Source organism: Mus caroli, unplaced genomic scaffold, assembly GCF_978045245.1.
Source record: "Mus caroli unplaced genomic scaffold, Mus_caroli_1 scaffold_9, whole genome shotgun sequence".
NCBI classification, from domain to species: Eukaryota; Metazoa; Chordata; class Mammalia; order Rodentia; family Muridae; genus Mus; species Mus caroli.
Window position 1 is genome coordinate 19,731,759 of NW_028227264.1, and position 23,482 is coordinate 19,755,240.

Here is a 23,482-nt window from a genome sequence, read left to right on the forward strand (position 1 = left end):
GGTAAACTTCCAGCCAGCATCACTGTTTTATCCAAGAATAAGTGCATTACAAACTACCTAGGCCCTGAATAATCTATGGTCATCGCTTTTCCAAGCCTCCAGCAGGGGGCTCCTTGTTCCATTTTTGAGTGCACAGCCCTGTGTACCTAATGGAAGAAATGGAAACAGAAATCATTTTATTAGTTCTGAAGAGAGTGGGTAATGGCAGGGCCTGCAGTAAAGGTGTGAACCTTACTCAGCATCTCCAAAGCTCTAATTCAGGACGTGACACAGAAATAAAATGGCTTACTGGCCCGTAAGTAGCCCAGGACAAACTTATGGTGGGAAATCACAATGGCATTATTGCTAAGCTCATGTGCCACTCTAGTAGGTCACACACAACAGCTACACTTCCTGGACATTAGGACACTCTGTCTACTCTCTGGTATATTCCATCCTTGCAGGGGGCCTTTCCTCCATGGAAAAGCACTGGTGCATGAGGCTGGCATCCATATTAATAGGAGTTGGATGACATTAAAAGAGTGTGTACTTCTTTAAGTCCTGTGCCAAATATGGGGCTCTGGTTCTCCCATCCAAGGATCAAGAAGGCCAATTTCTAGACATTTATTAGCAGTAATCTCCTCTCTACAAAGAATTTCTTTTTGACCATTTTATATGTGTATATATGTTGAACATAGCCACCTTGAATTCTGCCCAGTACTTCCCTTCCCATCTTCATAGCTTTTGTCTTTTTCTTTCTTTGGTTCCCCACATGTCTCACTGCATCATGCAGAAATGTAAGGAGAACTCATTTATTCCACAGCACTCCTGGGCACCTGGCCATATCGAGTGCTCTACTGTGCTAAACTGAACTAGTCTGGGGTTCAGAGAGGTCTGATGCATAAGCCCCACCTGTACCTGCTGCATCTCTCACTCTGGTCCTGAGCAGGATTTGATGAGGCCTTGCCTGGATGACTGTGCCTACAATTCAGTGGACTCATTCCTCTTAGGACCTGACTCAGGAAGGACAACAGATTCTTCTTTGGGTTGGGAGTTGGGGACATGACTGAGAGGAGAGGTTGGGGCTGAGAAGAGAAGCTATGGTCAGCCCTGTGCTGAGATGTGGTGTGTATAGGGAAAGAAGAGTTGGAGAAGCAGGAGTGTGATTTGCTCTCAGTGGTAAGGGAAAGGTTTTGGGGCTAGGGGAGGTCAGCTGCTGCTCTTCACAGGGAGATGAGGATGAGGATGGAGAAGTTACACTTACAACAGAGACCCCTGTCTCCTTTTCAAATAACAGGACCAGACACCTGTGTTTTGAGAGACCATGGTCTCTCAGAATAACACCACAATTCCCAGTTTCCACACTGCAGTCCAATGTGTCTGGCTAGTGGAAGTAAGCATATTTCTAGGAGGGAACAAAATTCTAGGGAATTGTAGGGAGTATGATGTGATGTCTGAATGTAGAATAACTATGTAGGAGTGTAGCTACATTGGACTCTGAGATGACCTTAACTGGCAATTACTCAGGACAAATCACTAAGACCACTGCTCTAATAGATTTCATATGGAATACATTTTTTCCTGTTTAAGTCATTACAATATGGAATGGCACAATACTTAGCAATCAAACTTAATTCTAATCCATGACAGTATTCAATCTGGTAACAAATTTGGAGGCAACACAGTTAAGGCAAAAGGAGATGATACTAATGACAATTATGATGGCAAGGATGATGACAAGGACGATACCTACCTATACCTAACAAAACTTGCCATCCTGTCTCAGCCTTCCAAAGGCTTCCATTACAGGCATTCGCTGCCACGCTCTGCTCATCCTTGCACTTTACAGTTTACAAAGCCCTTCTAAAACATTTTCTAGCTTCATATCCACAGCTGTACTGTGTTCTTGCAGATATTCTTTTTCTGGATGAGGAGGCTGGAAGATCAGTGACTAACCATGGCCTCACTGTGTAATGTCTCTACAGGCGTGTGTGTTTAAACACTAGGTCTCCAGCTGATGGCGCTGTTCTGGAAAGTTGCTGAGCCTTGCTGGCAGTAGTATCCTAAAGCCAAGGCTTGAAAGTTACAAATCAGCACAGTTCTCTGTGTCCTCATCTACCTAGAGGTGACCGAGCTGTGCCACCAGCCCCACTGCTCTTGGAGTGAACAGTTCCTGTTACCATATCTCCCATAACACCCTGTGTTCCCTCAAACCATACCTTGTTTCTCTCTGGTATTTTATCAGGGGCCAGAAAACTTACATACCTAGAAAATACATTGCAGACCTATTGCCTCCCTTGGCTCCTGGCGCCTCCTTGGCCAGCTCTCTGGAAAGCAAGTGAGCTGATGGTGCTTAGGCTTTTCCTGAAGCTGGGTGAGAGACTGGAAAGCCCAGCAGGGATACAATGTAGAGGTGGGAGTAGTTCAGTTGTGGAGCACTAGCCTAGCATATATGGCCCTGGCTTGAATCCAGGAAAATAAAACAGAAAATTAAAACAAGAAAAAGAAAGCTTTTTGTTGTTGGCTTTTGTTTTGGTACAGGAAACACCTTGTACATAAAGGACTTCTGCTGTTAAGGATGATATGGTGGCCAGGAGGCTGTGGGGCTATCAGCGAAGGCAATAGCGAATGACCAGCTCCATTGGAGGGAAATGTGTTCGCCAGTTTCCAGGCATGGGAGCCCATTCTAGAAGGAAGCAGGAGTCCTTCGATGATTAGCCAGAGTCTGTGAGTGTCCTGAGACTTTTTTATTTATTTATCCTTCAGGCCAAGCTGGGAGTTAGAAAGTTGCCACAATCTTTTCATACTGCCTTTCCCCTTTAGTTACATTGTTTTGAGACAGGATTGTTCACATAGCTCAGGTTGGCTTTAAACTCAAGGTCTAGTGGAGGATGACCTTTAACCTTGACCCTTTTAAAGACTGGGATTATAAATATGTGCTACCACCCTTGTCTTCAGTGATGACTTAGCAGACTTCTTTCCAGTCTTGAAGTTTGCCTGAGACCTGACAGTGAAACAGGCCTAGTATATGCCAGTTCTTTGGCCACAGTGCACAAAGACTGAGTCCTGACTTCAGGCTGCTTACCCAGATTCTCACTCCCCTTGCAGATGGCCCTCTTTCTTCTATCTCCACTTACAGTTTTTCCAAGTTCTGCTCTGGGGAGCAAGAAGCTACAGAAATCCCATTCTGCCCAGCCCCCATGGTCCCTGTAACCTTGAGTGGCTCACCCCAGCTTGGCTCTGGAGGCACATTAAAGCAAGCCTCACTCCATCCAGCTGTGATCTACCCACTTGCTCTTTCTCTTTATCTCTGGTCTGGGATTCCTGCCTGTGCACCCTGGCTTTGATATTTGTTTCTGAGTTCTCTGATTTGACAACTCACCACATTGCCCTGTAACTTTGGGTGTCTCAGGATATTGTTGATGTGCACTCTGCTTTGTCCCCTGCTCTATCTTATCTACTTGGCCCTTCATGAGAAACATTCTCTCTGATTGGGTGCTACCAAATCCTACACCTAAGTAGTATTGGAAGTGGCCTTGCAGTGGCCTGTGGTACCCAAGCTCTGTCCCTGGCTCTAGTTGACCCTTGAGGGAGACACTCAGCACATCCCATAGACATTTCTGGTTGTTCAGGAAGGCTGTACTCTCTCTAGCTGCTAAGGATGCAGCTGAGAAGAAATCCAAACCGCATGCCTTCAAAGAGCATTTGCATGGAAGTCACAAAGTGTAGTCTATTAACTCCACTCATAAATGGTGACCATTGAATCCATCCCCTAATTTTGGGGTCTGTTCTCTATTAGAAGATGGCAAGACACAATCAGCAAATGAAGTGAGCCACGAATGACAGCAGTCCTAAGATCTTAAATGAAGGTCCAGCTGTTGTGCTCCATGGGCAGTGATAGGATGGAGCTGAGGGTAATTCCTGGTGGAAAAGATCCTTCATGCCCCCAGGTGGTCTCCAAGGAAGACTGGCCACTTCCGGGTGGGGCTTGTGCCTGTGTGACCTGGGAACTCTTTTGACCTATAAGGTCTTGCTGACAGTTTTGGGACTTTAGACTATCAGGTGACTTCTAAGCATGTTAAAGTTTGAGAAGTCACTGGGTTAGACTTTTTCACCAATTCCAGAGGCAACTCCACTCCCAGGCTATAATGACAATTTTTGTTGATTTCTTCTTCTCAATAGAGCAGACATTTGGGATGGAGTACAAGAGCCTGGGAAAGGTTTATGGTCAAACAGCATAGTCATTGCTGTGAAATTACTTTTCCCTTTTAGAAAGAGATCACAGGGGCTGCAGAGATGGCTCAGTGCTGCCCTTGCAGAAAACCTAGTTCAGTACCCAGCACCTACTTGGCAACTCTCCATTACCTACAACTCCAGTTTCAGGGGACCAAGTCACGTCTTCTCCCATGGGTATTCTGTGTATATGGAGCACAGGTACGCATGCAGCAACACACACATACGGAGAATAAAGGTAGTAAGAAAAAAATCTTTTCAAAAATAACAATAAAAAATTAATGTAAGAAAATGAAATTCCCAAAAGTTACTTTGACATATAAAACTTTTGTTTGTTTTTCTATAAGAAAATCATGCACTGTAGCTTACCTGAACTAATTCAAGATTCTCGTTCTCCTGCCTTCATCTCCAGTGTGTTAGGCATATAGTAGTATGCTTTGCTATGCATAATCTTTTCAACTGTCCACATTTCAAAATAACACATCATATGTACTGGTATTGTGTCTTCATTGATGTCTGTGCACCACATGCATGCAGTGCCCTCAGAGGCCCGACGAGGGCATCAGGACCCTGGAATTAGAGTTGTAGACAGTTAGAATCTGACATTTGTGTGTTGGGAATCAAACCTCAATCCCCTGGAAGAACAGCCAGGGCTCTTACCTACTGAGCCACTGAGCCATCTCCCCAATCTCCTATCCTTTCTAAACAAACAAACAAACAAACAAACAAACAAAAACAAACCTCTTTCTTCATTGCCCATGCAGATTTCATTTTCTTGAGAACTGAAAAAAAAAGAGCTAACAGGTCTGACTCCACTGTATCCCCTTGTAACTTAAAATTATCAGCAGGGTTTTTAAATTCTGAAGAGAAGTTTTTCCCAAGGGAAAGTACACTTGAAGATCTTTGTCTATTTACTCATTTTGAACAAAGGAAGGACTAGTTTTCTTGGGTTCATCTTGCACACCATGTTACTTTGTGTATCAAGCTAGTGTTGTTATATTGTCTCCATCTTTTGCTCTTTGACTGATGCTCAGTTACCTCACAGATCCTCTCAGATTTTAATATCACTTACAAGCTTATTTAAATTATCTTAGACTTCAGAAACTAATTAAACAGCTGAGCATGGTGGAGCATGGCACTAAATTCCAGAACTGGGACACCCATGAGGTCTACTCCTGCCTTGTCTATAATGTAAATCCTATTTCACATATCAAAATAAACAAAAATTTAAGAGAAGAGAGAGAAGTATAAAATTTAGGATTTTAAACATTTACTATCTAACCTGTTATCTTAGGGTTTTATTGCTATAAAGAGACACAATGACCAAGACCACACTTATAAAAGGACAGCATTAAATTGGCGCAGGAATTCAGGTTCAGAGGTTTGGCCCACTGTAATTATGGCAGGAAGCATGGTAGTATACAGGTAGACATGATGCTGGAGGAGAGTAGAGTTCTACTTCTTGATCCAATGCAGCCAGGAGGAGGCTGGAATTTTACACTGGGTGGAACCTAAGCATAGTAGACCTCTAAGCCCAATCCTACAGTGCCACACTTATTCCAAGAAAGCCACACCTCTTAATAGTGCTATTTCTCTGGGCCAAACATTCAAACACATGAGTCTATGGGGGCCACACCTATTCAAACCACTACATATGTCTAAAGCTGACATGAAAATCTAACAAAATCTTCTACATTCAACATTATCACTAAATTAACTTAATACTAATCAAGTTTTGAAATGATTTTAGGAAAAGAGTGCTATGCCACTTAATTTGAACATTTAGAGAAAATAGACACGTTCTTGTACAATATAACCTACCAAAAGGAAGTAGAGGGGGAGAAGATCATTTATATAGCCAGTTATAGCCATTTATATAGAGAGTACATCATGTGCCACACCCACTCCAGTGACGTCTAAGTGGCAAGCCCAAAAGCTTGGATGCAATCCTGACACATAAAGTTTCATGGATCTTAGTCTCCTGGAGTCTTGGCATCCCATAGCACTAATGCTCCAATCCTGTCCTTGTGTTAGTTGGTGAATGGATGTATGTGCTTTCTTTCAGTATTGTTTTCTTATAGGTGCCTCTAAGAAATGATTTATCAAATACCTAAATCAAGTTGAACTTTTTTCCTGGCCTTCACCATTGTCCTAGGCAATCCTTGAGCCGACCCTGTTCTTGGAAATCAGTAAGAAAGTTACCTATTCAGACAAATAGGGTCCAGTATTGAAAGAGAGACAGTAGAAGAAGCCAGGCCTTACTATCTACTACATAGAGTTAGAAATTTCAGGGCTGGCTTAGCAAAGTAAGTTTAGAATTCTTATCATAGTTATGTATGGCAGACTACAGTACTTAATAGAAGAAAGCCCCCCCCCCCCAATCCCTTAGAATAACAGCAGATTCACTCCCATATAGAGGAATTTACAATGGTATAAGAAGAAGATCGGGTTGTGGTATAAGGAGGAGCTATAGTATCTCATTATTCATGAAAAGTTCAGCAAGAACAGAACCCCCTGGTGCAAGCACTCCCAAGGCTCAGAGGAATAACATACATTGTGACTAGGGTGTGAAATCCTCACCTTGCTCCGTAATGGCTGACTTTAGAAAGGGCCATTTTTAATCTCAGTTGTAACCATTGCCTGGTTCCTGCCAGTTTTATGTATGAATTTCTCTGTTTTGTGTCAGATAACTTCAATGTAACTTGGCTGATGAATCACCTAACTTCTTTGTTTTCTTCTGTATTATACGTCTGACGCTCACTTTGAGAAAATATATTCAGATATGGCACTCTCTCTATATCAGTGTCTGTTTGTCACTTTCCACTGAATCCTTGCTCACCTGAAAACTGAATCCCTGGTTCCCTGCTGGTTGAGGGACACACTGAGTCCAGTCTGAGGCAATAAGGAGTTATAGTGTTTCCCCCAAAAGAAAGCACCAGAAACAGGTATCTTTCTAGAAAGTTCTTCCATACATCCAAGAAATATAAATCCACTAGAAAATAGCTCATTTGTAAAGTCTGTGTGAGATTCTGAGTTCATTCCTATGAACACACACACACACACACAAACACACGGTAAAGGAGAGAAAGTCATTCACATTGATCCAAACTATTAGAAACTTTTGAGTAAACAACCACCGGAGACTTTACCAGGCTGGGAATCTTTGATGCTAAGACAGAAAAGTAAAAGATAGGTGAAGGGTTACATGATTGTAATCTCAACAATGTGGAAGCTGAGGCAGGAGAATCCCAAGTTCAAATCCAGTCTGAGCACCATAGCAAGATTAAGGCCAACAAAGGCTACATAAGAACATCCTGTCTCAAACAAAAAATAGACAAACAATAAAGTAGGGGAAAGCCAGGAACATGTTGATGTGATTCAATAACACATGCAAATGTAGAAGAAAATCAAACAATGGTTTAAGAAGAAATATCATGATCACATTCCAGTTCTTCCTAGGATCCAGAGCTGATGGTGTTAGATTAAAAGGGGAAAATGATACAGTTGTCTCAAAGAGGGGGGAAAAACCCTGGCCAAATGTAAACAGCCATTAATAATTTAAACAAAACAAAAACAAAATCTGTCTAGGTAGGATTATAAGGGAAATTTATTGATCTAATAAAACCTACATTGGGTAGAGAAATAGCCAGAAGATCCCTTTCAACATCAGGAAGAAGAAATGAGGGCTAAGCACCCTTGGTGAGGTGCCTGCCAGAACAGCCAACCAAAGGAACAGAAGTCTAAGAATGAGAAACTTTACTCTGAAGAGCTTGGACAATGAAGAGAAGGTGCTATGGGTCTGTGGTCCTTCAGAGATTCACCATTCTGACTCAAGTTTGCTTTCAGTAAATCAGAGGCATTTTTATTAAAAGAAGGCTGACCGGAGCAAACAAGGAGAGAATTCTCTAGATTAGGCCCGGGCTATTTCAAGCTAAAGGATTATATGGCAAAACCTACTAAGTAAAAATTTTGGGAAGCCAAAGTAACTCATATCTTCTCCCAGAGCAGGCTAGGCTTGATTTAGTGACATGTCCAGCAGATGCCTCAGACATGCAAGCAAGCAGGCAGTTTGTAAACAGCAGAACTTAACCATGAGCCTGTGTAATCTTGTGTAACCCATCACTTTATAGGAATAGCGGAGGCACTGAAATATTTTGCAACATTCAGCAATTATTTTGAAGAGTAGCTCAACTGGTACCAAGAGGTGGTCCATCTCAGCCTACCTGACAGGGTTCATTCAAATAGAGTAATTTCTTCAGGGCTTATGCAACTTAAAAACAATTTTGTTTTTACAAGCCTAGCACAATAAATGTATCCTCTAAACACAATGTTCACTATCACAAAGGCAGCCCTGGTAGGTTATTCAGAGATATAAGACTAATGTGGTAGTTTCAGGTTTTTTTCTTTGTATGGGAACAAATCCCTCCATGGTGTAATTAGAAAGAAGCAAAGAGGCCTGGTACAAACAAAATGATACCTGAGAAAATAGCAATCACAAGAAATTCAAACCTTTTACAAAAAAAAAGTACATTTTTTCCTTACAGTAAAACATTGGTATAGATAAATGTGCACATTGTTAATATTTTCAGTGGAAAAAAAGAAACATTTTGTGTCTCAACTCTTTTCTCACATTTTTGTAAAAATATCTCCATACCTTTGAGAGTAGATCAAAGAGATGCTCCAAGTGTGTGTGGGTGTGTGTGTGTTTGTGTGAAATGGACCAAAGGGTAAAGTGCTTGCTGTTTAATCATGGTGGCTGGAGTTCAGATTCCAGGACCCATAGAAAATACCCACCTCTGTAACTACAGCTACAATTGAATTCTGCCTACTGTTTTCTAGGGAGGAGTTCAGGGATTGTGTTACTGCTGGGATTATAACTGAAGTAGTGATGTATATTTCTCAATGGATACTATTGACAATGGAGAGGTTTTATTTATTCTCTTTGGGATTGATCCTTGGAGAATTGGTCCCAGTTTCTCAAGTTTCCTCCAATATAGAAACCCTGAACCATACCACCCTTAGTTCACTATGAAAGGAAGCTCATCAGGCAGGAAGGCAACTCAAAAGGTCTCCATATAGTCCCTGAAACTGATCAAATTCATTAGGCTCCTTCTCTGCCAGAGAGCAATAAAAGCTGAGAGTCCCTCACAGATGAAAGGAAGCTGAGCTGCCAAGAAGACTCAAAAGAGCCACCCTCATACCAGCTGTCTGGAAGAAGTTTAGACCAACTGAGACACCTGAAAAGGACATTCTCTAGACCTTTGAGCCGTCTCTAGGCTGTGCAGTTTCTCCCAAGTTCCCAGAATTTGTGAGCTGTCACCCATGCTGGGTAGGATTTGTTGATGCAGTTGTCTTTGAGTCTTTTCTGCTCCTGTAAGTAACCCCTCACCCATATTCCTATATGTAACCCCAATAAAACGTATCGGTTCATCAAGTAGGACTTTGGTGATATGGGCACTTTGGTCTGTCCTGGGTTGCTTATGCAGAGGAGAAACACATTTTGTCACACAACACTACCTACTAGGTTTTATGACTGTAAAATTCTATTTATTCTTTGTAATTAGCAAGCATATTGTGTGTGAGAAGATATTTAGAAGGGCACTTAAATTTCTATAATTGACCTTAATGGGACAGTTTCCCAAAAGACACGTCCTAGTCAGGACCAGCTGAACTGTGCTGAGAGGATTTAGGTAACCCTGTACTCTGCTGAAGAACTGAGATATGTATCAATACATTCACATTTCCCACTGGGCAAGGGAGTGCTTTGAAACCCTGGACCAAGGTGGGGTTCGGGAGGGCTTCCACCCTCCAAAAACTTTGCTTAGTGTTCTCTCAGGTGACATCACACCCAGCTATGGAACCTTGAAGGCTGTGTCTAGGGGCAACCCTGTGAGTTAAACATCATTTGTGAACTTGCCTCCAAAGTGTTAGCTGCTGGGTTTAGGCCTGGTGCCTTACTAGTGATTAACTAGGACGATTAGTCCGACTTGGAAATTTTCTACAGTTAGCTGGTTACAGCACCCAAGAAGGATACTTCTGAGGAAGCATTCTCAGAACTCCTCTGAGTTTTGCAGAGTGAACCCCTGGTGAACTGCCAGTCTCTGACTATACACCAATAGGTCTCTGATATTGACAGCTTAATTATCCCCATCCTTTGACTGACCCTGACCTGCAAAGTCAACTGTTTATAAAGGAGCCTCATAGCTTTGCGCCTTGGACCAACCATCTACTGGAAGAAGTGATTCTTTGGACATCAGGGTGAACAACCCAAGAGTATCCACCCAGAGCCAGGTATAAGGTTGCTTTCGCTTGGTACTATACCGGAGTGAACACCCTCTAAAAAGCAGTCCAAGCAGTTGTCCATGTGGCAACCTAAACAGCCTGGATTGGAGATCAAGCCTGAAGCTTCAGGAATAGGGCAAAAAAGAAAATACCACCATGAAAGTGGGACAGAGATAGAGTCTGAAGCTTTGGGACAAGGTCCAAAAAGGAAATGCCAGGATGGAACAGGGATGGTATTTAAAGAGCCCGGCAAGGCTCAGAAGAAGACCCCTCAGGAGCCTCAAGACCTAGAGCTCCCGAGAGAACAGCCTAGCAAGGGTCAGGTACGGAAACCCCAGGGAAAGACTCCAAACCAACTGAAACCCCTAGAGTTGACCGAAGGACCTCCAGAGCAGGCTGTAACTGGGAGGAAGCCTGCTGATGGTGGCAAGGGTCACAAGCGGCTCTATTCCGTCATGGAAGAAAACGAACAAAGCCCCCCAAAAGAAAAGTACGGAAGGTTGCTTCAACACCTTCAGTGCGACCAAGATGTGAGGTCAGACCCACACAGGCCTCACCCAATCCTTATAAACACCTGGAAGATCAAAGGGGGCGAGGCAGAAGACAGTCGTGGATCAGAAAGAACCCAGAGCAATCGAGAACCATCTACTGTTGCTGCTCTAAAAGAATGACTTTCACCAGAGGAGAGAGAGAAGTGCTGTTCTGAGGAGAAATCTGTTACAGAGAAGAAAGATTGCGTAAAGGGTGAAGGAAGAAGGGGGAACAGCTTGGAGCCTGATTTACCGGGAACACGGCGTCAGATCATCCTGGATAGTGGCAGAGGCAATAGCTTACTCCCCAGCAAGGTGGCAGTACTTGCAGCAGAGAAAAAGCCTATTACAGACCAAGGATAGGGCAGAGAAATGGAACAAATCCTTGATATTACAGAGGACATGGAGAAGGAAATTGAGAATGCATTGGGTCCAGGACCTCAAGACGAAATCCTAAGTTCCAGATTCAAGTTGCAAATCACCAGAGGAGATATCCAGACCCTGAAGAACGGTCAGTGGCTCAATGATGAGGTCATCAATTTCTACATGAACCTTCTGGTTGAGAGAAATGAAAACCAAGGCTACCCGGCTCTGCATGTCTTTAGCACTTTCTTTTACCCCAAGCTAAAGCATAGCGGTTACAGTTCCGTGAAAAGATGGACTCGAGGCATCAATATCTTTGAAAAAGAACTCATCTTGGTGCCAATTCACCAGAGGGTACATTGGAGCCTGGTGGTAATCGATTTAAGAAAAAGAAGTATTGTATACCTCGATTCCATGGGACAGACAGTGAAGTCTATCTGTGAGACCATCTTCCAATATTTACAAAAGGAGAGCAAGACACGCAGGAACATTGAGCTGGACCCTTTGGAGTGGAAGCAGTACAGTGTGAGATCAGAGGAGATTCCTCTGCAACTGAATGGGAGTGACTGTGGAATGTTTACCTGTAAATATGCAGATTGCATCGCTAGGGACCAGCCTGTGACCTTTTCTCAGCAACACATGCCCACCTTCAGGAAGAGGATGGTCTGGGAAATCCTGCACAGTCAATTACTGTAACAACATCCATCTGGTTGCTATGGTCCCCATCCCTGTTCTTTTCCATCCCTGTTTCTAATACACCTTAGGGAGGATGAGTTGAAGAGATTTGAAACAGGTACTGAGCTGCCTGACTGGATGAAACCCACTCTCTTCAATATAGTCCTAATGTGGGATGTGGGACTGATGCCCTAATGCCATCTCTAGGATGCATGCAACTGTTGCAAGCTTAGAAACTGCTGCTGCCAACCCACAGGAAACCACATGTTGAAGAAATCCTGTTTTAATGCAGGATTTACTCAATCAATTGTTGTTTTTTGTTTGTTTTGCGGTTTTTGCTTTGTTTTTGGTGTCTATTTGTGTTTTCTTTTTTTGTTGTTTGTTTTTTATTGTGTCTTTGGTTTTCTCTTTTGTTTTTGATTGTTTGGATTTTTTTGTTTCTGTTTTTGCTTTTGTTTGTTGTTTTTGTTTGGGTTTGGGGGTTTTTGTTTTTGTTTTTGTTTTTGGTTGTTGGTTGTTTTTTATTTGTGTTTTGGTTTTGTTTCTTATTCATTTGTTTTTTTTTTTCCTTTTGTTTGTGGTTTTGTTTTGGGGTTTCTTTTTGGTTTGTGTTTTCAGTTTTGTATTTTGTTTGTGTTTTCATTTTGTTTGCGGTTTTGATTTTGTTAATTGTTTTCTTTTTCTGTTTGTTTGTTTGATGTATTTTTGTCTCTGTTGTGTTTTTGTTTGGTTTTGTCTTCCTGACCCTAACCCACTTACTGTTTTCTTTTCTTCATTTTCAAACATTGGCCATTGTCAAATTCCAATCCAAGATCAGGAGGGTCATCAGCAGGAAGCCACAGAAGCCCTTCACTAGCATCTCTATGTTAAATTGAAGCAGGGGATAGTGGTGTGCTGTTTTGTTTTGTTTTTTTTTTTTTTTTTTTAAAGCTTAAAAATAGTATGAGAAATGGAGTTGGGTTTCACAGACTGGTGCTGTTCGGCACCACTGTACTCTGCTGGACCTCTACAGGATGTAGAACTGCAGCCAAACTACTGACTGGACTCCAGGACCAGTGGGAAAAGCACCAAGGTCATTTAAAGACTCATCCTTTCCCAGACCTGCCTTAGTTTTGGAAGTTGATTTGAAGTAACTATAATGGCAAAAGTCCATTTCTATCTCAGGTCTCATTGAATATAAACCCCAACTATTGCTGTACTGAATTATTTTTTTGAAAAGTTCTATTCAATTTAATTTTTCACAAAGAGTTTTGGTATATATTAAGATGAAATTGAGATTTTTTTCTCATTAGATTAATATTCCCACTGTGCATAATGGGGTATTTAGTATTTAGGTTTGAAACCCGCAGTTATCTAATAATTTCCATGTGATACTTTGTATTTAACTTTTCTACTCATTATCTTATGGTTGTGTTTATGCAATTTTTACTTAATAAAATTTATTTAAACATTTCACATGATCTGGTGTCTCCTGTTTCTTTCATGCCATAGTAATAAAACCTGGTTTGTGAGGTGACCTGAGAAGCAGGTGTTGAGGGTGTCACTCACCAGCTTAAGCCTTAGAAACATTGAGCACACCAGTGATTGTTACTCTGGTCTCGGCCTCTGCAGTGGAGTAGGAATGTTCCAGAGAGTATCCACTCCTTTATCGTGGGTTGTAGAGGGAGAATATATGTGCAGCTCAGTTGAGCAATGTGCAGGTGAGCTGTAGAGCGGGAGCAATGGAGAAACCTTTTGATGTCCATGGGGCCACTTGTCATTGAAGCTACTCTGTATTACTGTAAATGGGAAGTCAGGCAGGTCCACTCCTGACCCCTACCACAGACTGGGACTGAAATGGAATAGGAATCAGTATCTTCATAGTTTGGCCCAGAATGGGGGAGAAAAACGTCTCAATTCTCTCTTGTCTATAGCAGCTTGAGGATGTATAGAAAAGACAACACAGAGTTGGGGGAATGGCTCAGTTGGCCAAGTACTTGCTAGTAACTGTAAGGAACCAAGTTGCACCCAGGGCCCCATTAAGAGAAGCCATGATGGGTGGCGGTGAGCCGGAAGAGCCCAGGTCCATTATGGCAGAGAGGTTTTCCATCTTATCTCTTTCCTCCAGCCCAACTCCTAACTTGGGAGTATCTTTTTTCCTAATCAGCCATTCTTGCCTTTTCTGCAAGTAGAAGTCTGTAATGGATTCCTTGAGGACAGAAGATCCTCGAAATCCTCTGGAAGGTCTTCTGAACCTTGCTGTCATCCAATATCAGCAGTGTCTATTTTCAAATGCTTAATGTGTATGTGGAGAGATGGCTGACAAACCTGAAGCTAGGTGGTAGATGGGAGAGCTTACCCATGTATGATGTGTGAGTCCATGTTTTCAGTCCTCAGCACCTGAGGAAAAGGAAGACAAACAGAGTTTGGAAGGGTAATGAATGCATAGTAAAGGAAGTTTTTTTCATTGTCAAACTGCTAATTAATAAAAGCTACAATCTAAAATTTTATCATGAAATAAATACAACATATCAATAGACATACAATCTAATACATAAGCACTCAATAACAAAACGAAGTAAGGACACAAATGGGGGGAGGGCAGTCTCTAGAGTGATGGCTCAGCAGTTAAGAACACTGACTGCTTTTCCAGAGGACATGGGTTCAATTTACAGCACCCGCAATATCACAGCTCTCTGTACCACTAGTCCCAGGAGATCTGACACCCTCATAAAGACATACATGCAGGCAAAACACAAACCAATCAATGCTCATACAATAAAAATGAATTATAATTAAAAAAGGCTGATCATCATAAAATGTTTAGAAACCAGTCAGTTATCAAGAAAACACCAGAATAAATGTGTGTGTACAAAAAACAGCAAACATGGCAGAGAGTTTTGAGCTAAAAATGAGAAAATTACAAAGACAAAGAACAAGAGCTTCTAAAGCAGAAAAGTGGATCAGAAATTACAAAGAAGAGAGAGTGGTATATTTAGTTCTGCTTAGAAACTTAAAATAAATGTGTACCTAAAGACAAGCACTAAGCCAGAAGTGGTGGCAAACACCTTTAGTCCCAGCAGATGTACGCAAGTCAGACTTTGAGGCCAGCCTGTTGTACAGAGTGAGTTTCAGGGCAACAAGAGCTATACAGAGAGACCCTGTCTTGAAAATTAAAAAAACAATAACCCAAAAAACCCCAAAAGGCATGCAATTAAAATGCAAACAATATAAAAATTCATAGCAAATGTGACTAAAAAACTCTATTGTCATACAGTGAGGATGTAGATCTCATAAAAGTCAGTAAAATGCTAAGACCTTCCCCTCCCCAAGACAACAAAAAACATACAATTGATGAGTAATATGTAAATAGTCTATAAGCATGAGAAAAGATAAACAAAACCAGAACAAAGCAAAGTTTTTCAACCTATACACAGACACGTGTTATCAAACACTTAAAACCAACTGTAGATTTATTTTCTGTGTAGAAGTGTTTTGGCTGCATGTATGTCTGTGTACCACGTGGATGACTGCTACCCTCACAAGTCAGAAGAGGGTGCTGGATCCCTTGGAACTGGAATTATGGGTAGCTGCCATCTGGTCCCTAGATTCTGGGAACCAAACCTGGTTCCTGTGCAAGAGCCACAAGTGATCTTAACTGTAGAGCCAACTCTCCAACACCTCCCTCCCATTTTAAAACATTTTTAAAGAACGCACTTGAAAATGCTGAGCTAAGGGACCGGGGATATAGCCTAGTGCTAACATGCTTACCCAGCATGCATAGAGCCCTGGGATTGGTCCATAGCACACATGAACCAGGCATGGCTGTGCATTCCTAGAAATCCAGCCCTGGGGAGGCAGGGCCAGGGAGATCACAAGTTAAAGCAATCCTCAGGAACACGGAAGTCTGAAGCTAACCTGGGGTACATGTGTGTGCATCTCCCTGAGTTTTCCATCGGCAACAATACTGCTATTGATCCAAATACTGCCCACAGATCCAAAGTCAGTAGTGCCAAGAGCTGGATGACACGAAGGATACTTTTACAGAAAGTAAAACAACTTTGTTCTGAAGCCACAAAATAACTTAAATTGAGGTTATTTCTCATATCCTGTGTTGCCAATGCCATTAACACTCTTATTAGAGTACTAGCGGTGTCTAGTAGTTAAGATCCTGGCTATACCCCATGCCAAATGGCAGAGAAAGAACATCTGGATTGCTGGACTGAAGGACCTGACAGCTAAAAATCTGTTAGGGTATTCCAATAACCAAGAAACATCTGGAAATCTGCTGACATCTCTCTTCCCAGGATAAGTCCCTGAGAGCCTCTCCATTGAAACCAAAGACTGCAATGCTATTGATAGCCCTGTCTGTGCAAAACAGCACTGAGGCCTGGCAGCTTAAGAGACCCAGAGATGGGTACCTTTGGTGGGACACAAAGCTGTTCCTTTAAAATGTCTGTGGATGTTTCACTCCACAGGGAGCATGTAGCAGACAGCCAAGCTCAGTAAGAAGATGAAGCTTCCAAATGGCGGTTTTATTGCAGATGGCTCGGTTCCTTCACAGGACGACTCATCATGTTCATGTGGTGTGCCATTCGATGTATCTGGCCTTCAGTAAAGGCAATGCAGTCTTTGGAAGAGCAAAGTGGGCCTGCAAGAGAAGACATGATGTTACAGTTATGATTGGCATGCTTGAAGAAGCTTGGAGTCTCGGTGAGAAGCCAGACATGGCAGCAATGAGTGGAGTCCCAGGACTGGGAGGCAGAGATATGGTCAGACAACCTAGTCAGTCAGTGAGCTCCATGTTCAATGCACAAGACAAACAAACATACACTCAGGCCACACACATGAGATAAAAACAAATAAATCTTTAGGAGCAAAAATCAAGATGAAACGTCAATGAGGGAACAATTATATGTCTTGTAAAAGAGCTTACTTTAAAGCAGGACATGGTGGCCTCTGCCTCTAATTACAGCACTCAGGACAAAACAACAAAACAGAGGGAAACAAAACCCAGGCTGCAGAGATGGCCTAGCAGTTAAGGTCGCTTGCTGCTCTTCCGGAGGATCCTGGTTCAGTGCCCAGCACCTACAAGCTCACTCACAACTGTCTTAACCCCAGCCCATGAGGATCTGATGCGCCCTTCCGGACTCCATGCATAAACACATAGAGCGAGAAAACACCAGAAACATTAAAAACACAAATAAATTAAAAAATATGAAACAGACTCAGAGGAGATGGCACAGCAGTATTCACCCTTAACTGTACATTTTTGTGCAGTTTTACTCTATGTAATGAAAATGTTCTACTGTGGATATCTATTCCTTTACAATGAGGAACAACTATTAGAAAAATGACTCTGCAAATGACTTTTTATTATCTATCTTGTGCTTGGTCAATCAACTTTGCCAAAATATGATCTCCGCTCCCTGATTAGGACACAAATATGCTTTCAAATACAGAAAAGTGGGTACAATCTTCTTCTTGCTAACACAGATCAAGACTCTCCGAAATGCTCCCCTGAGGATATGCCATTCACACTCTATGGGGTCCTTGGGAATAAAGCAAGGTCTGCAGCAGATCTTGCTGATGCAAACATGCCTTAAATGCTATGTTTACTGCAGCTGAGACACTAGGATATCAGAGGAGCCTGTCAAAAACCATTATGCAGCAGCTTTCCTTGAGATTTGTCCTGATTTAAAATCTGCCTGCTTTTAAAAATTCTTTTCCCTCTCAACATTGAAGTTAGATCTGGGTTCAAGGTTTGTACACTCTAACTCTCAAGCAGGAATAGCCTGAAAGGGATACACTCTGGCACCAGACATGCTTTGTCTACAAGGAATGTGCATACTCAGCTATGCCTTCATGAGAGTTTATGTCACCATCTGACATTGGGAACAATGTTATTGTATGTTCATTGAAATCAAAATACCAAACTGACATGAGATAGATTGATGCTGGTTAAAACAAGGGAAGAACTGTAAGTCGACCAGAGGCTTATGAAGTTAGTATATTACAGTTAGACCAGAGGATGATGTAGTTAGCATGTCACAGTTAGACCAGAGGTTACTGTTGTTACTATGGTACAGTTAGACCAGAGGCTGGAGCAGTTAGTATATTACACTTAGAGTAGAGGCTGTGGTACTTAGCATATTATAATCAGACCAGAGGCTATGGTAGTTAGCATATTATATTTAGATCAGAGCCTGGCGTTGTTAGTATATTATAGACAGACCAGAGGCTGATGTATTTAGTATATTACTGTTAGATCAGAGGCTCGAATAGTTAGCACATTACAGTTAGAAGAGAGGCTGGAATATTTAGTATATAACAGTTAGACCAAAGGCTTCTGTAGTTGAATATTACAGTTCGACCACTCAGACTTGCTGGGACCAGCAAGGCTGACCAAGGTGACTATCAATCCTTCTCTGCTTTATTAAAATTCTATGTGCATATTATTCTTTGCCTTTACAATTTGCAGTTCCCAACATGCACCTGACACCATGGCACATCAGAATCCTGACACCATCAGTGTAGAAAAGGAAATTAAACCCTATTCTGGAAAATCCCAAACCCATCCCTGTATTTCCCATCTTGCCTCACTTAACTCACATTTTTCCCCATTAATGTTTTCCCATAAGTTGAGCTTCCCAAAATCCCAAGATGCAACTCCTTCAGGAAACCTGAAACAGGCAGGGCAGAGGGAGATGCATACTTTTAATCCCAATACTTGGGAGACAGAAGCGGGCAGGTCTCTATACATTCAAAGTCAGCCTGGTCTACAGAAAAGTTCCAGGACAGCCAATGTTCCATGGAGAAGCTTAAAACAAAGTCCCTCACCAAAAAGAAACCTGACCCACCCTTGGGGTGGGAACCTTTGTCCTGTAACAGTCTTCACCCAAATTCCGTACTTTATCTCTGAAGTCTTTCTTTGATGGAGACAGGGAATACTGGAAAGAGATTTCTCCCTGGTTTCTAACTTTATGGCCTTCCCAGCCTACCCCACACATATACCATCTATGAAAAGTCACTGAAAGTACAAGGTGTAAATTGAAACAGTGAAAATAGCAATCTACAAAGGATACCCATTGCCTATTTTTATCTGAAATGTGTATTTTAGGGGATTTGACTGGTTTTTGTTTGAGACAGGGTGTGTTTCTGTAGCCCTGGCTGTTCTGGAACAGTTATGTAGACCAGGCTGGCCTCTAACTCAGAGATCTGCCAGACTCTTTCTCCTGAGTGCTGGGATTAAAGTCGCGAACCATGACCACTTTGCTGAATTTTTTCTTTAAAAACTTGTTTATTTTTATTCTGTATTCAATGATATTTTATCTGTGTGAGGGTGTCAGCTCCCCTGGAACTGCAGATATAGACAGCACTGAGCTGCCATGTGAATGCTGGGAATTGAACATGGATCCTCTGGAAGAGCAGCCAGGGTTCTTAACCCTTGAACCACTCTACAGCCCTGAAATGTGTATATTTCATAATGGAATTACTGTAAACAGAGAACTGTCATTACATCAAAGCTGTGTTGATTCATAAGTGATGATCCCTTGATAAAAGAGATGAAACAGAATTCCATCCTTCAGCGAGAAACAGAAAACCATCAGCTTGGTTACTGCACCAACAGGCATGCACACCCTCATCCTTCTCCTCAGGGAATCCAGCAAAGCTTACCCACTTCCAGGTGAACCCGGGTCCAGTTCCCAGCACTCACGTTCAGCACACACCCCAATGCCTTAGGGCTCCCCACTCAGTTTGCACCTAATGTACTTGGAGTGGACCATTTTCTCTGGCCTGGTGTGGCCAGCAGGCTCTGCTACTGTCCAATCATCTTGTGTGATTTCACTCTCTGCTGGAGCAGCCAGCAGCTCTTACTCTAGGGGATCTCCCAGCAATCTCCCAAGTACCACTTAGTTTGTGTTAGGATTTTGGTTGCAAAGTTATATATCTTCATTAAGTGGGCTCCTGCCACTCTAAACATTCTAAATACAATTTATTCAACTTGATGATTCTTAGGCCATAGAATAACATCCTGTTATAACACTAGAGACTCTTGTTTGTTTCTATGTAACTCTGGCTGACTTGAGACTTGCTGGGATTGGCTTTGAACTTGCTGTGATCTTCCTGCTTCTGCTTCTGGCATGCTAGTGTTCCAGGACTACACTATAATACTGGTATTTTACAATAAAACTTGCCATAAAACAATTTAGTGGTTGAGAGTAAACTTTTTTTTTTCAGGAAAAAGGAAAAAAAACCCACAATAAGTACACTTCCCATAAAAAGAAACAATTGCTATATTATGAAATGTGTGTGTTTTGTTTTTCTTACACAGGGTCTCACTCTTCAGCCCTGGCTGGCCTGAAAGTTGCTATGTAGCTCAGAATTCACAGCGATTTTTGTGTCTTATTTTCCTTTTGAATGATGGGACTAAAGGTACATGCCATCAGGCACAGCATAAAATATTCTGATTTTTATATGGGTGATAATTGAAATGGTTCACTTCAAATTAACATGTATTCCTATAATATTTCAAATTACAAGACATTGCAAAGTGGCTTAAATTAAAATCTTAGTGTTAGATCCTGAAATGTTATAGAAATTTTTTTTTTATAGAAATGACTACTAGTTTTAGATTCAAAATGCTACTGAAGGAAGGAATATGTTAGCCTTGTAATTTCCTTCCTTCTTTTCTTCTTTCCTTCCTTCCTTCTTTCCATTCTTCTGTCTTTGGATTTCTTTTATCATGAACTGACACCATGAGTACTGTAACTCTTTAAAGGAAAACATTTCATTGGACTGGCTTACAGTTCAGAGGTTTAATCCATTATCATCATGGCAGGAAGCATGGTGGTACGCAGACAGACATGATGCTGGGGAAAAAGCCAAGAGGTCTATATCTGCATCAGCAGGCCAGGGGAGAAGAGTACCACACTAGGCCTGGCTTTGAGCATCTTAAACCTCAGAGCCTGTCCCCAGTGACACATTTCCTCCAACAAGGCCACACTTCCTAATAGTGCTACTTGCTCCCTATGAGCCTATTTCTTTCAAATCAATGCTCACTCACCCTCTCTTCTTTCTTTCTTTCTTTCTTTCTTTCTTTCTTTCTTTCTTTCTTTCTTCCTTTCTTTCTTTCTTTGATACAGGGTCTCTCTATGTACTCCAGGTTGTAGTGAAACTTCCTATGTAGCCCAGGCTGGCCTCAACCTCATAGAAATCCCTTTTCCTTTGCCTCGTGTGTGCCAGGATTAAAGGTGACATGTCCAATGGTGCAACATTCGTAATGGACCAGTCAAGCCTGAAACACCCACATTGGACACAATGAAAAAAAAGGATTATTTTTCTAGAAAATAATTTATTAACTGTGAACCCAACACTGCCTAGAGGACCTCAGGAAAAAATGGAAAAAAAAAAGAAAAAAAAAGGGTCTCAACTGAGTAATTAGTTGTATAAAGCTGGGCTGTGGGCATGTATCTGAGAGCTTGTCTTCATTATCTTAATTGATACAGGAGAGTTTAGCCCATTATGGGTGGCACTATTCCCTGGGCAGGTGGTCCTGGCCTGAACAAGGAAGCTAACTGAGCATGGCTGGAACATCTTTCCTCCAAGGTTCTTCCCTCCAGGTTCCTTCCTTCTCTGACTTTATTTAAACATGAATGTGACCTAGACATGTAAGCCAAACGCACTTTTTCTTCCCTAGGCTGATGTTGGTCAGAGTGTTTTATCACAGCAACAGAAAGGAAACTAGGACATGTATGTTTAAGGAGAAGTTAGAATAAGGCAAAAGTGAAATAGGTTATTAGGTTTCTTTGCAAGTTCAAAAATTAGAACTGACTTACTCTTTCTTTGAAGTAATTCTTCCATACCAAGTATAATACATTGCATATATTTAAATATACCCAGATAAACAATATCGAGGTTTAAAAACAAGTTTTCAAGTACATCAATTTTTCTTCAGAGCTGGGACTGAATCCAGGACCTCACTGATGGGGGTAGGGGGAGCCAGCACTCTGCCAATTTACAATACCAGGAACAACAAAAAACCTTCCAGTCGTGAAAATGAAAATATAAAAAACAAAATATCAATTCTAGTGGAGGGTGAAGCACATTCTTCAAAGCAGAACATGATTATGATCAGCTGCTTCTAGCTGGTGATTTTCAAAGTAGAAACTGTGGCCCAACAAATCTTTGAGTCTCACTTTCACCTACCTAGGGCACAGAGCGCCCCCTACTGGGAGTTCCTGACTGAATTCCAAAACTCACTTTTAATATATACTTGAGGAGTTTAACACCAATGTTTGAAACTTTCAGGGATTTTACAACTCATCGATGTATAGTTATTTGTTTCTTGGACCCATAAGATCATTTTCAACATATCCCATCAGAACCATCCTACCTCACCACAAACGTTAGGGCTTCCATATCTCTCTGCTTTTCCACTACTGCTCTGCAACATCTCATCATGCCTTCCATTCCCTCCCACCCTAGGTGAGTCTTGACCTGGGTGCTGAGAATGAAACCCGGGTCCTGTGCAAGAACAGATGCTCTTAACCTCGGAGCCAACTCTCCATCAGCCTCCCACACTAGGAGTCGCACCTTCCAAATCTCACTTCAACTCAGACCCCCTGAGCCCCCGCGAGTTTCCGGAGCTCGGCTGGGTGGGTGGGAAGGTGGTGCCCTGGGTAGGGATTGATCCTTTTGCTCAGTTCCTGCCCGGAGGGTTGGGGAAACAGCACCCACAGATCCTCCCTTCCCAGCCATGGCCTAGAGCGACTAGCTTGGGCACTGGGCACAGACCGAGTCTGGCAGTTCTAAACCCCACCCCAAGCTGACCACTGTACCCCCGGGCTCCGCCTCTCACAGGTTGTTCAGTTCATCCCTCAGGTTGTTGCACCACTCACCACCAACATACAGTCTGCCCCCAGACTGTCCTGTTGCGCCACACTCGGACTCCGCCTCTCACGCTCCAAGCCCCGCCCTCAATCTAATTGCTCTACACCTGGACTCCGCTTTCCTTGCTCCTAAGCCCCGCCTTCAGCCCAATTACCACAGACCCGGGCTCCGCCTTCATGGTTTCTAAGTTCTGACCTCATAACTGTTGCTCCCCTCTGGGCTCCGCCTCTCGCGCACCAAGCCCCGCCCTCAGCCTATTTCTCCACATCCGGGCTCTGCCCTCTGGGCCCCTGAGCTCCGCCCTCAGCCTCTGACTTCACACCGAGACCCCGCCTCCCACGTGCGGGCGCTCCTCCCCCAGTGCTCACTGGTCCTTCCAGCAGTCCTCAGATTGCATGGGACCAGCAGTGAACTTTACTGGGTAGGGGTGAGAAGCCAGTGGCTCCTGCAGCCATGATAAAACAGCACAGAAGCAGAGTCGCATTTCGGAGCGTCCACCCAAAACGCGGCTTCTCGCACATGGAGCCCATACTCCGGGGGAGAGGAGG

The 23,482-nt window shown here is 42.5% G+C and overlaps 1 long non-coding RNA gene and 1 pseudogene across 1 annotated transcript; one reads left to right on the forward strand and one right to left on the reverse strand.

Moving 5' to 3' along the window:
* Window positions 1-10,993: 10,993 nt before the first annotated feature.
* Window positions 10,994-12,904, forward strand: LOC147002580 (sentrin-specific protease 2 pseudogene; annotated as a pseudogene).
* Window positions 12,905-13,618: 714 nt separating this feature from the next.
* Window positions 13,619-23,105, reverse strand: LOC147002581 (uncharacterized). The gene is made up of 3 exons (XR_015048518.1): window positions 22,943-23,105; window positions 16,463-16,692; window positions 13,619-14,441 (listed from the first exon to the last, which is right to left on the reverse strand). It is a non-coding gene; the product is annotated as an uncharacterized LOC147002581 (long non-coding RNA).
* Between the last annotated feature and the right edge of the window lie 377 nt (window positions 23,106-23,482).